General features: G+C 39.7%; 1 protein-coding gene and 1 long non-coding RNA gene across 15 annotated transcripts in view; one reads left to right on the top strand and one right to left on the bottom strand.

The window, feature by feature from the left end:
* Positions 1-13,519, bottom strand: part of RUFY3 (RUN and FYVE domain containing 3) — an 82,408-nt gene that overhangs the window by 32,129 nt on the left and 36,760 nt on the right. The window lies entirely within an intron of this gene.
* LOC123392036 overlaps positions 1-13,519 on the top strand; it is a 37,875-nt gene that overhangs the window by 16,300 nt on the left and 8,056 nt on the right. The window lies entirely within an intron of this gene.

Raw genomic sequence — 13,519 nt, 5'->3', positions numbered from 1 at the left:
ATTACCCTAACTCGGGTGCCCATCACAGCCACGACTGCACAGCCTTCCCGCCGGTCTCCATGATGCCACCCTGGCCCTGCCCCCTTTCTCCACAGTCTGTCAAGCGCTCTAAAAATTACAGCCAATGTAGGGGAAAAAAAGTACTTAAACTTTGTTCCAAATACACTATATACATTATTAGTATTATTGCTTATGCTAATTTTATTATTACTTAAACTAAGCATTACCAAATAAACTAATTAACAGTTTTAGCTCCCCCAGTTTTGAGACTCGGCATACAGTGTGATAAGCTACTTGAGGAAAGGGACTAAGCACCACATTTTATCCGACAGAACTCAGAACAATCCAGGCACTCACGACTCCCACTTGCTGGTGCCTACTCTGGGCCGGGTACCGTGGGTTGCTCCCGGCAGTTAGGATTTCAATCCCTCCTTACACCGGGCCGTGACACGGTGACCGAGAGCGCCGACTTACACGCGTAGCTTAAGAGTGTAAAGCTGAGCCCTGAGCCCAGCCGCTAAGAGACAACAAAGCCAGAGTCTAAACCAGGGCTCTCTGCCTCCGACACCTATGCTCGGGGCCATTAGAATCTACTCACAAATGAACCAGTGACTCCAAAGGATATTATCCTTTTCTCTGCTGGCCATTCTTTTACAGGACCACCTTACTTAATTCTTGTGACTTCATCATTAAATATCGTCCCTTCTTTTAGAGAGGTAAAGCAGGACCACACAGTTAACAGATTGAAGGCCAAACAGTTCATAAATGGCAGAATTTGGATCTAGATCTGACACGAAAGCTAATGGATCCGCTCAAAGGTCAAATGTATCGTGTTTTTAAAAACTAGAAAAGGCCCAGACATCCATGAACTATTTTACCACTTGACAAAAAATAGTAATAAAATCCATGTACCCGTAACACAAAAAAGCTACAACATAAAACAGATGATTTCACTCAACTTGTTCCTAATTTTCTTCATGAAAAGTTTTCAATTGTATCTGCTTTCACAGTTGAATAAGCAGAATCAAATGCCAAATTCTAAGCTACTTTTCATTAAGTTTATGGACTTGCAGATTTATAATCCCAACCATATAAACTTGGTTTGCTGTGTTCTCTGAGATATTTTCAGAGAAACACTTCATTAAGAAGTCAGAAGTGGTATATGTTATCATTGATTCTTTCTTGCACAACAAATGTTTTAAGGCCGTGCCTCAAATGTGACTCTTCGCTCGGGGCAGGTCAACTTGTCAAAACCAGAACAAATTTACAAGGTGACACTGAAATACACAATAATCTAACCCCCTAAAATACAGCTTTATCAGATACTAATTTTCAACTTTGTTACTGGCATTTCTGTGCACTCCAGTGTTTCTAAGACACACTTACTGTAAAGAGAGAGAAATTGCAAGCAAGCAGGGAGAGGGGCAGAGGGAGAGAGAGAATCTTAAGCAAGACTCTGCACTGAGGGCACAACTCCAGGCAGGGCTCGATCTCATGGCCGGAGTAGAAATCAAGAGCTGGACCCTTAACGGACTGAGACATTTGGGCACCTTGCACTCCAGTGTTTCCAACCTTCCATAATCACTGGATGGAAGGAATGGCACAGAGGTGTGTGAGTGTGCATGAATGTTTGCGGAGAGCAACTAGATTCTCTACTGACTCCCAACAGATGACAAGGAAATGTCATCAGAGTTGGATGTGAGACTTTTGCCAGAAGTGGTGATAGATTTATACTTCTAGAAACATTGCCTCATCTCATTCTTCTTAGAATCATTATCAGAATGTTCAAAACATCAGTTTGGGGTCTGGTGAATAAGCTATGGAGAAAGATGAGCTAATGCCTAGGGAAACTGAAGTCCTAACAGCCTATACATTACTAGTGTGGCGCTATAGCCTGTTTGAACTCATCTACATCAAACACAACCCACTCATTCTTTAGAAAATATTGCTCTCAAGCTCAGTACTACTGACATTTTGGGCCAGATAATTCTTTTTTTGGTGGGGGACTGTTCTGGGAATTAAGTTTAGCAGCAGCCAAGCCTTTACCCACGAGGTATCAGCAGCCCTCTCCAGTTACGACAACCAAAAAATGTCTCCAGATAATACCAAATGCCTGTTCCTGGGAGACAAAATCGGGCTCCTTCCCCATGAAGAACTACTGCTCTAAACAAATAAAAGAAGGTCAAACAAAAATCAGGGTAATTTGAAAGTTAGGCACAATAGCTCAAAAGAATTAACTGTTCATTATTAATTATATAATGTAAAATCTTTTTAAAAATGATTATTACCTGATGCTTATTATCATAATTTTTGTGTTGAACAGTATATGAGAGTATGGGCATTACAAATAATTTTAATTGCTTTAACTGCTTTTCTGTTTGGTACTAAATTAATTTTTAATAATTTTTATAATAAAAATATAACAATTTTTAATAATAAAAAATTAAAATTTAATAATTGCTTTAATTGCTTTTCTATTTAGTACTAAGGCAAATTACTGAGAATAGTACTTTATATTATTTCTTTTTTACATTTTGTAATGTTGGCTAGTAGTAATGATCACTATGTCATTGGAATAAAAAATACTCTATACAATTGGTTTGTTACTTATCTTAAATCACACTCAAGTATAAAATGATTTTGCAGAATGAATAAATGCTGTCAAAAAGGGTTTCGGTGACACAATTAGAGCATGGAAGGAGTTCTGAGGAGCAGGTAAAGTTCTGGTTTTTGATATGGGGTTAGTTATGTGAAATAGTTGAGTATGTGAAAATTCATTGTACTGAATACTTACAATGTAATCTTTCCTGTATATTTTATACTTTTAACTTTTATAGTTAAAAAGATTTTCATTTATTTATTTGACAGAGAGAGATCACAAGTAGGCAGAAAGGCAAGCTGAGAGAGAGGAGGAAGCAGGCTCCCTGCTGAGCAGAGAGCCCGATGTGGGGACTCGATCCCAGGACCCTGAGATCATGACCTGAGCTGAAGGCAGAGGCTTAACCCACTGAGACACCTAGGTGCCCCTAAAAACAATTTTTTTTAAAAAAGATTTTATTTACTTGAGAGAGTGTGAGAGAGAGAATGAGAGAGTGAGAGCACAGCAAGGGGAGAAAGAGAGGAAGAAGCAGACTCCCCACTGAGCTGGGAGCCTGATGCAGGGCTTGATTCCAGGACCCTGGGATCATGACCTGAGCCCAAGATAGACAGACACTTAACCAACTGAGCCACCAGGCACGTCTATAAAACATTTCTTTTAAAAGTTTTACTATATTGTATATGCCAGAAAATGATTTTTTAAAATGCATGAATTTCACAGTGTCATCATATTTTTCTATAAGAAAATATCTACAATTAAAATGTTTAACAATGTTAACATTTAACACTATTAGTCCAAAATTGAACTTTTGTTTATTCATTCTTTTTTTTTTTTTCCCAATAAACAGTAAACATCTACTGGGTATTAGATACTATGTTTAATGCTGGGACTCCAGAGATGAAAGACCTAGTTCCTCACACCAAAGTGCTTACTATTTATCAAAGTTGGGCGCACAGATGTTTGGAGAACGAAACACGACAGCTTACAGAGAAAATCTGAAATTTCACAATAGACATTATCATCTTCGACAAAGATCAATTTTATTTCAGGGCAAATAAAATTAAAATGTTTTTATATTAGGTCAACTATACCCTTTCTATGGACTCAAATATAAGTTTTATGTATTTAAGGCTAAAATACTAGATGTGATATTGATGCAAAGTATCAGGCAGGTTGTACGTAAGCCCTATACAACTTCCTCTGCCGCTGGATGTGTACAAGTTTGAGAAGCAGTGCAAACGTACTGCAGTAAGAACACTAACAAAAGTATACACAGGACATGGCAGGAACATTTACAGAAGAAAGCTACCTGACCCGTCCCCTTTCCCTTCATATTTAAAGGGCAAGCATGTGGATCTAAGTTTTCAGAGGATAAAGCTGCTTTGTTTTTAGCTTACAAAATGTTTATTCACTCTGCAGCATTTTTTTTTTAAAGATTTTATTTATTTTATTTGAGAGATGGAGAGAGACCACAAGTAGGCAGAGAGGCAGGCAGAGGGAGAGGAAGAAGCAGGCTCCCTGCTGAGCAGAGAGCCCGATGTGGGCTTGATCCCAGGACCCTGTGATCATGACCCGAGTGGAAGGCAGCCGCTCAACCGACTGAGCCACCCAGGTGCCCCCACTCTGTAGCACTTTAAAGAAATTAAGAAATATCCATTTACATGGCTATTACTTAACACTGTACTGAGGGTGGTGGAGGAACGCAAGTGAAGAAGATAAAGAAACCAGAAACACAGAACCTGTGAAACTGCATCAAATATTACTGATCTCATTTTACATCCAGAAAATCAAATGAACAGAATTTGTATAAAAATACAATAATTTATAGAAGTAGCATTGTCAAAATGAATACACAGAAACCATTGGAGGGGGTGCCTGGGTAGCTCAGTGGGTTAAGTGGCTGACTTCCAATTCTGGCTCAGGTTATGACCTCACAGTCCTGGGACCGAGCCCCTTGTGGGGCACTGCGCTCAGCGGGAGTCTGCTTGCGGATTCTCCCTCTGCCTCTGCCTCATCCTCCGCCTGCACACTTTCTCTTCAAAATAAATAAAATAAAATGGGAAACATGTCGGAAGTTTACGGTGCACATGAGTAAATGCTGTGAGAAGAGATGAGGGAAACAGGTAAAGGAGAGACTGCTAAGGGTCCTGGTTAAGGTCTTGATTTTACCTTAAAGTCAGCCAAGATTTTAATGAGAGGTGTAGCTCACAGATTTGAGTTTCAGAGAAGCCGCTCCCCTAGCGGTGTCGATGGCGGCCTGGAAGGATGCGGGAAGGCAGAGCTGCGGAGCAAGGAAGGTTCTAACACAAAAGCTGGGGAGAAAACGAGGAAGGGGTGAGCCAGAGCGGTCTGCCGCTGCTGTGCGGAGAAGAGGGATTTAGCTTTGGGGGACGTTCTAGGGGTAGAATGTATCAAGGAGGAAGTGTGGAGAGTGACTTCTATGTTTCTAGTTTCCGTGGGCAGACAGATGGCGACACAAAGCACCTGGTGGGGAACACAGCGGCAGCAGGGCACTGAAGAAACTGTGCAAAAATGACTCCCGTTACAATAATAACCATATAAATTGATTTGCAAACCAAAGTTCTTTCCAGAACATCTACATCTTCATTATAGCTCTTCAAGAATGTGGATTTCCATATGAGGAAATTTTAATGAATTTTACAGAGAAATGAGGCTCATTTAGTTAACAGAGATGACAAGTGAACCCCAAATCACAAAGCTAAGAGTGACACTGGGTCACACCATTCTGCAAACCCATCATCTGACCAAGACCCCATTTTGTCTCTTTAGTGCAATGGCTAATATTCCTAGAGAGAAATCCTGAAATGTTTTATGAATAGTCGAAGAAAAGTTAAGTTATATTTAACATATGTTAATATTATTATACTGTGCCCAATTTTTGGCAAGGTGGGAATAATTTGTATGCACAAGCAGTCGCTTTTTAGAACTTCTTGGTTATCTGACAGATCAAAAATTTATCCTATGTGAGAAACAAAAGTGGTCATATAGAATTTTTCCCAAGATACCTAAGGACATTAGTATGAGATTAAAAATGACTAACAGAAAGGTACAGAGAGGAAAGCTTACTCTGTGCTCAGAATGTCTGAAGACCAGTAATTCCTAAATAAATCTATTTTGGATTTTTTTCTGTAATATTTCTTAGAGTACCAAATTGGGTGTAAAATGAGTTATCCTTGATAGTGAAAGAAATTATTGATAGCACCGAAAAGATCCTGTAATACGACATCATTTAGGGGCACCTAGGCGGTTCAGTCGGTTAAGCATCTGCCTTTGGCTCAGGTCATGGTCCCAGGGTCCTAGGATTGAGTCCTGCATTGGGCTCCTTGCTCAGTGGGGAGTCTGCTTCTCCCTCAGCCTCCCACTCCCCCGGCTGGTACTCTAACAGATAAAATCTTTAAAAACAACCAAAAATGAACAAACAAACAAACAAACCCCCAAACCCCCACCATTTAACTAGTCTGATGACAATTATTTGTACAAGAGGATCATGAACTTTTTATTCAGTCCTCGTTTAAAAATAATCAAGAGGTGGGGAGCCTGGCTCAGCTGGTAGAGCACGTGACCGCTGATCTCAGGGCTGTGTGCTTGAGTCCCATGTTGGATGTAGAGATCACTAAAAAATGAATTGTGTATTTATTTGATAGAGAGACACATAGCAAGAAGGAACACAAGCAGGGTGGGGGGTGGGAGAGGGAAAAGCAGGCTATCTTACTATCTATTCTCCTTAATGTCATTCCAAACATCATACACACTTCTACTTAGAGTACCAAAGAGGAAATTCACTTCAATAAAATCTTCTCTGGGTCGAAATCTTAAAGAAGTTGAGAAAATTGTATTTATTTATTTATTTTTAGAAGTTGAGAAAATTTAACAACAAATTTACTTCACTGCTGCCTTTCCTTGGATAGCATAATCAAAGCTGTACTTCGCTAAAATCAAGCTTTATCATTAGAAGATTGTATCTACCCACTAATCTTAATGTGCTTGATATTAGTCACCTATTTGCACTAATTATATGCCACCAGGCAAAGAGTCTTACTTCTTTGGGGCCTCAATTTCCTCATCTGTCAAGTAAGAAGGTTAAGCTTATTTAGTAATTCTTTTATCTGACGGAAACAACACACACAATATCAATCACAATGACTCACTGCAGCACCAGTGGGGGCGGGGCACATATTATTATCCCTGGAATGGAGAGAAACAACACTGTTTAGAAAACTCCACAGATGACTCTGATACCAGATGAACTAGACCTTTACCACCAAACATGCAGCCCTGGCCTCAGCACGGGCGTCGTCTGGATGCTTTTGAAAATGGGAAACCTTGGGCTCCAATGGTACCACTGAACCATTGTGCAGAACCTCAAGTTCCCCACTTTAACCAGACCCCAGGGTTTCTGTACGTGCACTCGAAGTTTGAGAAGCACCGACCTACATGACCCTTTTAGATCCAGCATATCATAATTCGACAATTTCAGACAGCTTCCTCAAGGGCAACCAATACATATATATATTAGTGGAAAGCCCCAGGAAGAAGTAGTAATAAAGATTAGAACAGAAATAAAGAGCACATTAAAGTACTGAGAAAAATCAATAAAACTCAAAGTTGGTTCTTTCTTTTTTTTTTTTTTTTTAAAGATTTTTTTTTTTAAATTTATTTGACAGAACACAAGTAGGCAGAGAGGCAGGCAGAGAGAGAGGAGGAAGCAGGCTCCCTGCTGAGCAGAGAGCCCGATGCGGGACTCGATCCCAGGACCCTGAGATCATGACCTGAGCCGAAGGCAGCGGCCTAACCCACTGAGCCACCCAGGCGCCCTGGTTCTTTCAAAAGATTAACATTGCCAAACATTTAGTTTGAGTGACCAATAGAAAAAGAGAGAAGACTCAAATAGCTAAAATCAGGAGTGAAGAGAAGACATAATTACCTACTTTACAGAAACATAGAGGATTATAAGGGAATATAATTAATTGGCAATTATGTGCCTAGATATGAGACAACCTAAATAAAATGGACAATTTCTAAGAAATATACAAATTACCAAAAGTAACTTGAGAAACAGAAAATCTGTAACAAGTAAAGATACTGAAATTATGGGGCACCTGGGTGGCTCAGTGGGTTAAGCCTCTGCCTTGGACTCAGGTCATGGTCTCAGGGTCCTGGGAATGAGCCCCACATCGGGCTCTCTGCTCAGCGGGGAGTCTGCTTCCCCCCACCTCTCTCTGCCTGCCTCTCTGCCTACTTGTGATCTCTGTCAAATAAATAAATAAATTTTTAAAAAAGATTTTGTAATTTAAAAAATACTCCCAAAGTAAAAGCCAGGACTAGATGGGTTCACTACTGAAATGTACATTTAAAACATTAAAAAATACAATCAAAGCAACCCTTCCCAAACAATTCCAAAAAATATAAGAGGGAATATTTCCCAACATTTTCTATGAGACCAATATTTCCTTGAGACCAAAATCAGACAAAGATAGAAAAAAATTATAAATACCTCTTATGAATATAGATGCAAACCCCTCAATAAAGGATACTTGCAAACCAAATCTAACAACATATAAAAAGGATTATAGAATGTGACTAAATGGTTTTTTGGATGACAGCACAGGTACAAGCAAAAGAAAAAAATTAACCGGATTAAAAAAATGAAAAAAAAATTAAAACAAACTAAACTGGATTTTATCAAAATTAAATAATACTTGTGCTTCAAAGGACATGATTAAGAAAATGAAAAGACAGCCCGTGGAATGGGAGAATAAAAAATCTACGTATCATATCCAGTATCTGGAATATACAAAGGATTCTTACAATTCAATAAAAGAAAAGTAACCCAGTAAAAAAGAATGGACAAAGGATTTGAATAGACATTTCTTCAGAAAAGATACACAGATGGCTAATAAGTACATGAAATAAATTAGGGAAATGCAAATGAGATACCACTGCACATTCACAAATATGGATATACTTTTAAAAATTTTTTAAAAAGGAAAATAGTAAGTGTGGACAAGACTATGGAGAACCCATCTGCACTGTTGGCAGGAATGTAAAATGGTGCAACAGCTTTGGAAAACTCAAAAGGTTAAACCATGGTCCCCAGCATGACCTAGCAATTCCGCTCTTAGGTCTATACCCCCAAGAAGTGAAAACACATGTCCACATAAAATTTGTACATGAATGTTCCTAACAACTTTACTCATAATAGCCTAAAAGTGGAAATGGCCCAAATGTCCATCAACTGATGAACTGATAAATAAAATGTGATTTGTACAATGAAATATTGCTCAGCAATAAAGAGGAATGAAGTACTGATGCACACCCTATTACGAATGAACCTTGAAAACCTTATGCTGAGTGAAAGAAGCCAGGCACAAAAGGCCTCAAATTTAATGACTGTTTAAACGAAATATCCAGAACAGGCAAATCTCCAAAAACAGAAAGTAGATTAGTAGTTAGCAGAACCTGGGGAGAAGGGGGCACAGGGAGTCAATGCTACTGGTACAGGGTTTCTTTATAGAGTGATCAAAGTATTCCGGGATTAGGTAGTGGTGATGCATGCAGAGCTCTGTAAACAAACTAACGACCACTGAACCACTGAACGGTACAGTTTAAAGTGGTGACTCTTGACAGTAAGTGAACTCTATCTCAGTAAAGCTGTTCTTTACAAAAACTAGAGGGGAGGAGGGAGCATATGGGTTTAGTAAGTGGCGGGAGTCAAACTGTGATGAGCACTGGGTGTTGTACGTGATGAGTCACTGAATTCTTCACCTGAAACTACTATTACACTCTACATTAACTAGCTGCAATTTAAATAAAAAGTTAGAAATAAAATGAAATAAGGAGGATAACAGCAGTGTAAAAAATTAATAAAAATTAAAAAATAAAAAAACCCTAGAGACTTAAGAGACATAATAATGTTTATCTTGTGTGGATCCGGATTCAAATAAACCAAATGAAGAGAGTCATATTTGAGAGAAGCAGCCTTAGAAGATAGGCTAAGTAAATATTAGGTAATATTAAGAAAATATTGTTAATTTTGTTAGGTGTGTACTTAAGTATTTGCAAGTGGAAAGGCATAGCATTTGGAGTTTCCTTTAAAATAACAGATCTCTGGGGCACCTGGGTGACTCAGTTGGTTAAGAGACTGTCTTTGGCTCAGGTCATGCTCCCAGGGTCCTGGAATGGAGCCCTACATCTGGCTCCTGGCTCAGCAGGGAGCCTGCTTCTCCCTCTGCCTGCTACTCGACCTGCTTGTGCTCTCTCTAATAAATAAATAAATCCTAAAAAAAATAATAGCAGACCTTCTTCAAGATACGATGGGGTTACATACCAATAAACCCACTGTTAAGGTGAAAAGATTATGTTAAGAATGCATTTAATACATCTAACCCATCCAACATTATGTCTGGCTTAGCCTACCTTAAAGGTGCTCAGAACATTCACATTAGCTTAAGGTTGGGCAAAATCATCTAACAAAAAGCCTATTTTATAATAAAGTGTTGAATATCCCATGTAATTTACTAAATCGTGTACTGAAAGTAAAAAAACAGAATGGTTGTATAGAACAGAACTTTTTTTTAAGTGTCTCAGCTGTTGACCCTTGTGACTGCCTGGCCTGACTGGAAGCTACATTTCTCTGCTATTGTCCTGCATCACGGGAAACTACTCCACATTTTGGGAAAAGATGAAAATTCAAGATTTGAAGAGTGATGCCTACTGAGTGTATATCACTTTCACACCATCATCAAATCAAAAAGTCGTAAGTTGGGGATTCTAAGTACTCCAGAAACAAAAATGTGGAAATAAACGAAGTGAGGTCAACAAATATTGACAATTATTGAAGCCGGGTGATGGAAACTCTAGAGTTCATTATTCTCCTTACTTACTCGAAAAATTCCGTAATTCTAAATAAAAAAGAGGTTCTATTTTTCCTTGCTTCAGATCAAAGTTCAACTGCCACCTCCTTATTGTTCTCTCATTTCTGCACATAAAAAATCCTTTTTGATTGGCATTAGCACTGAAAAGAATGAGCTTATTTAGCAATTTAATGTTTCCAAACCATTGTTACTATCACTATTATTATCACACTCATTCTTAGGCACTGTAAAATAATTTTATATATATATCTCATCACACACATATATATATATCATACACATATATATATACACATATATGTATCATCATATATATATATATATACCATCATATATATACACATATATGTATCATCATATATATATATATACCATCATCACATTATATAAATATATATTGGTTTCTATCCCTGATTCCTAACAAAGAGCTCCTAAACCTCCTGAAATTTTCTAAGTGATAAGAGCCACGGAAGCACATTTTGTTATAATATTTAATTTTTGTCTTTGGCGCCTGAAATAGATCCAGAGTTAAAGGTAAAATGAGCACCTTTTGGAAAACCCTTAAGGATGGGGGCTGGTTGGGGCACCTGGGTGGCTCAGTGGGTTAAGCCTCTGTCGTCAGCTCTGGTCATGATCTCAGGGTCCTAGGATAGAGCCCCACATCGGGCTCTCTGCTCAGCCAGGAGCCTTCTTCCTCCTCTCTCTCTCTGACTGCCTCTCTGCCTCCTTGTGATCTCTGTCTGTCAAATAAATAAAATCTTAAAAAAAAAAAAAAAAAAGGATGGGGGCTGGTTAACCAGGAGAAACCACCATGCGATGAGAGAGTTAGACTATTCGGCTATCCCCCACCCCCCAACTCCGAGGAGGAGAGGAGGGGCTGAAAACTGAGTTCAATCATCACTGACTAATGATTTACTCAATCATACCTATGTAATGTAACTTCCATAAAAATCCTAACCAGAAGGTTCAGAGAGCCTCTGCGTTGGTGAACCACTGAGGCGCTAGGAGGGTGAAGCACCCAGGGAGGGTAGGGAAGCTCTGTGCTCCTTCCCACGGACTTTGCCCTGTGCGTCCCTTCCACCTGGCTGTTCCTGAACCACATTCTTTTATAGCACCCCATAATCTAGCAAGTAAACCCTTCCTGAGGCCTCTGAGTCATTCTGGCAAATTACCAAACCTTATGAGGGGGGGTCACAAGAATCTGATCTCTGTCTGGTTGGTCAGAAGGAGAGGTGACAAGCTAGCCCTGCAACTGGCATCTGAAATGAGGGGGTACCTTGGAGGAGTGAGCCCTTAATCTGTGCACAGAGTCCGCATTAACTCCAGGTAGATAGCGTCAGAATTGAATAGACGTTGGAGAACTGGTTGGTGTGGGAAAACCCCCCACATAACTGGTGTCAGACATGTGGTGAGCAGTAGAGGAAAAGACTGTTTTTCTTTTAGGCACCCATTTCTCTAATCATTAAGAAGTCCAGTTATAATGCATTTCAAGAGTTCCCTATGAAAATACGCTGGTTTCTTCCTTATTGGGTTCCCATATCATAATATAGTCAATTTGTTTGGTTTCCAAATTCAACACCACAGAAGAACACTGAGAGTTCTGGGAATGTTTAGAAGTAGGACAACAGTGGTCTTCGTTTTGACGCAGCATAAGAAATTGAGGAGATAAATGCAAATCCATGAGTTCCTTGCTTTGTTCAACTTATTCCACAGAAAGAATTCAAATGTTGGAGGCACCACTGTGACCCACAAGAGCGAGAGCTCTGGTCTACAAGACTGAGATTTGTTTCTCTCATTCCCTGACACTGGAGAAGTTTCCCATATCTTTACATTTTACCATAAAATGTTAGGAAAGAAAATCCTCTTTGGGACTCCTGTGCTACTACAAATCTTACTGGGTTGTATCAAGACTGCAAGCCCCTGACCACTCTTTAACCTGGATTTGTCAGGGCTGTTTAGGCAGCTGTATAAGTCATGAGAGGTAAGGCTTTCTCACCGCTTCCTGTAAAAGCAATGGATTCTCCAAACTCAGTACTCCTCAGAAGCAACACAAACCCACTGAATGCAGAACATCTTGCTGAGCCAGACGATGTCTCCTCCCAGGTGGGGCTCTTATGCAAGACACAAATGTGCCTAGACACAAGCTCAGGCTGCTTGCGATGTCATGAATAACAAAGTCCTTCATCTCTGACTAGGAGTTTTTTGTCTTTTGCCAGTATCCAAGAAACAATATCAGCATCATTTTTTAGCTTATAAGTAGGATAAACCCCGGACCTGAGCAAAAAAAAAGATGCTTGATAAAGCATATTTTACAGTGGGTTTTGAGTCAAGTAAGTTTGAACTTTGCTGTAGTGGTTAAGGGCACAAGCTCCGGGGGAAGCTTGCAGAGTTTCAACTCTACTTGCACTCTTTCCTGTGGGACTCTGGGAAAGTTTCTTATCTCTTTGCTTTTACCTTGCACTTTTATTTTGAGATAACTGTAGATTTGCATGCGGTTGTAAGAAATAATAGAAATTTCATGTACCCTTTGAGTAATCTCAAACCTTAGCTTAACACTTGGAATACTGTACACCTGTGCTCCAAATGACACACGACCATATCCTGTAGGATGTGAGGACGACCCTCACTGTGAAATCACAGAAACACAGAAACACAGAAGGACGGATTCCAAAAGGAGGGAATGGGTGTGGGACGCCTGGGTGGCTCAGTTGGTTAAGCAGCTGCCTTCGGCTCAGGTCATGATCCCAGCGTCCTGGGATCGAGTCCCACATCGGGCTCCTTGCTCCGCAGGGAGCCTGCTTCTCCCTCTGACTCTGCCTGCCACTCTGTCTGCCTGTGCTCGCTCTCACTCACTCTCTCTCTGATAAATAAATAAATAAAATCTTAAAAAAAAAAAAAAAAGGAGAGAATGGGTGTGCGAAGTCAGGTGAAAGGAATAGGAACGGAATGGGGAGGTCTTCCTGGGAAGAAGTGGAAAGCACAGAAGGTCTCTAAACTAGACTTGAACCCAGCAATGGAAGCACGG

This window comes from Mustela putorius, unplaced genomic scaffold, assembly GCF_011764305.1.
Source record: "Mustela putorius furo isolate JIRA1106 unplaced genomic scaffold, ASM1176430v1.1 tig00000430_pilon_pilon_pilon, whole genome shotgun sequence".
NCBI lineage: Eukaryota > Metazoa > Chordata > Mammalia > Carnivora > Mustelidae > Mustela > Mustela putorius.
Note: the sequence above shows the minus strand (reverse complement) of the source record. Positions and strands in the feature narration are given on the sequence as shown.